This window comes from Anoplopoma fimbria, chromosome 4 (assembly GCF_027596085.1).
Source record: "Anoplopoma fimbria isolate UVic2021 breed Golden Eagle Sablefish chromosome 4, Afim_UVic_2022, whole genome shotgun sequence".
Taxonomy (NCBI): domain Eukaryota; kingdom Metazoa; phylum Chordata; class Actinopteri; order Perciformes; family Anoplopomatidae; genus Anoplopoma; species Anoplopoma fimbria.
Window position 1 is genome coordinate 8,766,404 of NC_072452.1, and position 4,993 is coordinate 8,771,396.

Below are 4,993 nucleotides of genomic sequence, written 5' to 3' on the forward strand. Positions count from 1 at the left end.
AAACTCCCTCCGGCACTGGATTGATGTCCTCACTAGGGTGAGAATCGAACCCGGCTCGACGGCGTACAAACCGGGCAGAGCGTAACCACGCCATCACCTCTCACACACTTTGAGATGTTCGTTTCGTATATTTGACTTCGTCATTTGGGAGTTGGACCTTAAAATTCATTGCCACACATAAGAATTGAACCCATAACCTCCTGTCTTCTAAGCAGTCGTCCATCTCCACGAGCTATCTGTTCTGACACTTGACTCTGTTTCTTTGCATATTTCACCTCCTCATTCTGGGAATTACACCTAAAACTCACTGCACCAAATAGGGATTGAACCTATAACCTCCTGTCTCCTAAGCAGTCGTCCATCTCCTGGAGCTATCTGCTCTGACACTTGACTCTGTTTCTTTGCATATTTCACCTCCTCATTCTGGGAATTACACCTAAAACTCACTGCACCAAATAGGGATTGAACCCATAACCTACTGTCTCCTAAGCAGTCGTCCATCTCCTGGAGCTATCTGCTCTGACACTTGACTCTGTTTCTTTGCATATTTCACCTCCTCATTCTGGGTGTTAGACCTAAAATTCACTGCACCAAATAGGGATTGAACCTATAACCTCCTGTCTCCTAAGCAGTCGTCCATCTCCTGGAGCTATCTGCTCTGACACTTGACTCTGTTTCTTTGCATATTTCACCTCCTCATTCTGGGAATTACACCTAAAACTCACTGCACCAAATAGGGATTGAACCTATAACCTCCTGTCTCCTAAGCAGTCGTACATCTCCTGGAGCTATCTGCTCTGACACTTGACTCTGTTTCTTTGCATATTTCACCTCCTCATTCTGGGTGTTAGACCTAAAATTCACTGCACCAAATAGGGATTGAACCCACAACCTCTAGTCTCCAAAACAGTGGTCTATCATCTTGAGCTATCTCTTTTCTCACACATTGTAGAGTTTTTTAATATATTTGCCTATTTTGGGTGTCAGACCTCAAACTTTAACGCATCACTGAAGGTTTAAACTCATGACCTCCAGTCACCTTTCACCAGGATCACTTAAATCAAATCAAACGCTTTCCTACAATATTTCACTCCCTCATCTTGGCTGTTGGATCTTAAAAATTGACCGCGCCGCAGGATGGATCTCACGACCTCCAGACTCCTGAGCAGTCCTCTATCACCGTGAGCTATCTGATCCGACACGCTGACCAGCTGCAGCTCCACATCTTGTTCTGCAAAAACAAACTGTCACTCTTCACTATAAGGCTGCTTCACTTTAGTTCTTAGTGTTTATAGTCTGTTGAGGAAACAGACTTCACCTCACGTCGTATCAGCACGTCCACTTTGGGTGTGGATCCTTAAAAATCTCTGCGCCAAATGAGGAACGAGCTCACGACCTCAGCTCTTCACAGCAGTCTGCTAACTCACTGAGCTATTTGGTCACGCCGCCTTCACTCCACTCAAACACATCAAACCTCTGGAAGAACCAAACACCTACGACAGTTTTCAACAATAAAAGGTTGTTCTGCTCATTTCAGATATAAAAGAAATGTCCCGTTAGCATCACGAAGCTCCTTCAGTTCTGTTGAGGAAACAGACTGGACCTTCCTGAACCAGAGTCTGGATTTGAACCTTTCACCTCATAAAGACAAGCATCAGTCTCTACCGGCTCCTCATCCTGGTGAGCTATCCCTGAGGGTGACCACCGGCCGTTTGTTCTGAGGTTTGTTCTTCTCACTGCTGAGGAGAAAACTCTGAGAGTCTGAAGACTGAGGTTGACTCGACAGGAGAGTCGGGATTGATCCTTTCACCTCAGACTTTCAGCCATCAGCCTATCAACCCCGACCGTGTTGAGATGATGTCCATTTTATTCTGCTGTTGTTTTATTGTTGTTTTTGGTTTAATCTGCTGTTTTCTTTTTTTCTGAAATGCACTTTGTAACCTTGTTAAGAAAAATGCTTTATAGATAAAGTTATTTGTATTGCTGCATCCTGAGTTCCTCATTGACATCAGGAGAGCAGAAACTCAACACATCCTCTGTCACAGGATGAAAACACATCTGTTCTGAATGCACTTTGAATTTTAAAAAAAATATTTCACTGTGAATGAGAAGTTCTCAGTTTTATCTTGATTCAATCTTGACCACTTGAGGTGAAAGCATCAAACCCCAGCTCTGGTTCAAGAAGGACCGTTCTGTTTCCTGAAAAGAGTTGAAACACTAAAATCAACAATAAAACAAACAAAACTGTATCATGCAAGTAAATCAACTTCAGCAAATACAATAAGAGAGAGAAAGATTAGTTTTATAATATTTTTTTTAAAATTCAAAGTGCATTCAGAACAGATGTGTTTTCATCCTGTGACAGAGGATGTGTTGAGTTTCTGCTCTCCTGATGTCAATGAGGAACTCAGGATGCAGCAATACAAATAACTTTATCTATAAAGCATTTTTCTTAACAAGGTTACAAAGTGCATTTCAGAAAAAAAGAAAGCAGCAGATTAAACCAAAAACAACAATAAAACAACAGCAGAATAAAATGGACATCATCTCAACACGGTCGGGGTTGATAGGCTGATGGCTGAAAGTCTGAGGTGAAAGGATCAATCCCGACTCTCCTGTCGAGTCAACCTCAGTCTTCAGACTCTCAGAGTTTTCTCCTCAGCAGTGAGAAGAACAAACCTCAGAACAAACGGCCGGTGGTCACCCTCAGGGATAGCTCACCAGGATGAGGAGCCGGTAGAGACTGATGCTTGTCTTTATGAGGTGAAAGGTTCAAATCCAGACTCTGGTTCAGGAAGGTCCAGTCTGTTTCCTCAACAGAACTGAAGGAGCTTCGTGATGCTAACGGGACATTTATTTTATATCTGAAATGAGCAGAACAACCTTTTATTGTTGAAAAGTGTCGTAGGTGTTTGGTTCTTCCAGAGGTTTGATGTGTTTGAGTGGAATGAAGGCGGCGTGACCAAATAGCTCAGTGAGTTAGCAGACTGCTGTGAAGAGCTGAGGTCGTGAGCTCGTTCCTCATTTGGCGCAGAGATTTTTAAGGATCCACACCCAAAGTGGACGTGCTGATACGACGTGAGGTGAAGTCTGTTTCCTCAACAGACTATAAACACTAAGAACTAAAGTGAAGCAGCCTTATAGTGAAGAGTGACAGTTTGTTTTTGCAGAACAAGATGTGGAGCTGCAGCTGGTCAGCGTGTCGGATCAGATAGCTCACGGTGATAGAGGACTGCTCAGGAGTCTGGAGGTCGTGAGATCCATCCTGCGGCGCGGTCAATTTTTAAGATCCAACAGCCAAGATGAGGGAGTGAAATATTGTAGGAAAGCGTTTGATTTGATTTAAGTGATCCTGGTGAAAGGTGACTGGAGGTCATGAGTTTAAACCTTCAGTGATGCGTTAAAGTTTGAGGTCTGACACCCAAAATAGGCAAATATATTAAAAAACTCTACAATGTGTGAGAAAAGAGATAGCTCAAGATGATAGACCACTGTTTTGGAGACTAGAGGTTGTGGGTTCAATCCCTATTTGGTGCAGTGAATTTTAGGTCTAACACCCAGAATGAGGAGGTGAAATATGCAAAGAAACAGAGTCAAGTGTCAGAGCAGATAGCTCCAGGAGATGTACGACTGCTTAGGAGACAGGAGGTTATAGGTTCAATCCCTATTTGGTGCAGTGAGTTTTAGGTGTAATTCCCAGAATGAGGAGGTGAAATATGCAAAGAAACAGAGTCAAGTGTCAGAGCAGATAGCTCCAGGAGATGGACGACTGCTTAGGAGACAGGAGGTTATAGGTTCAATCCCTATTTGGTGCAGTGAATTTTAGGTCTAACACCCAGAATGAGGAGGTGAAATATGCAAAGAAACAGAGTCAAGTGTCAGAGCAGATAGCTCCAGGAGATGGACGACTGCTTAGGAGACAGTAGGTTATGGGTTCAATCCCTATTTGGTGCAGTGAGTTTTAGGTGTAATTCCCAGAATGAGGAGGTGAAATATGCAAAGAAACAGAGTCAAGTGTCAGAGCAGATAGCTCCAGGAGATGGACGACTGCTTAGGAGACAGGAGGTTATAGGTTCAATCCCTATTTGGTGCAGTGAGTTTTAGGTGTAATTCCCAGAATGAGGAGGTGAAATATGCAAAGAAACAGAGTCAAGTGTCAGAACAGATAGCTCGTGGAGATGGACGACTGCTTAGAAGACAGGAGGTTATGGGTTCAATTCTTATGTGTGGCAATGAATTTTAAGGTCCAACTCCCAAATGACGAAGTCAAATATACGAAACGAACATCTCAAAGTGTGTGAGAGGTGATGGCGTGGTTACGCTCTGCCCGGTTTGTACGCCGTCGAGCCGGGTTCGATTCTCACCCTAGTGAGGACATCAATCAGTGCCGGAGGAGTTTGAGCAGTGAGTCTCCTCCCCGGTCTCCAGAGAAATAAACGGAGAGGGTTATGACAAATAAATGCAAAGAAGCGGAAAGGGTTATGCTATTTTTTTTTTATTAAACATTTAGCTGCACACAAAAATAAAAAAATTTGAACCACCCCCCTCATTCTTTTAGACTCTCAGAGTAACCGCAGGGTGGAAGAAGAGGAGGATGAAGAAGAAAAGGAACTCCGTCGGCGTCGTCTTCTTCTTCTTCAGGTCAGGTGTGGAAACTCTGCCCTCATCTGAGGAGAAAAGAAAAAAAGGACAATATTAGAATTTGCATCACAATTTTTTATGACATACTATTTATATATACTACAAGATTTGTTTGACTATTTTTAGGAGTACTACTACAACAGCAATAACAATAACTACTACTACTACTGCAACAATAATGACTTCAACAACTACTAATAATAATAATCAACTTGATAATTACCAAATGTTTGTTCCATGCTCCGCTCTCCTCCAGGCCCTTCATGTGTCTTTGTTCATTCAGCAGTCTGAAGAAAAAAACAGAGACACGTTTCAGATGATATTGCATGACTCTCCTTTCTTCAGTGACAGA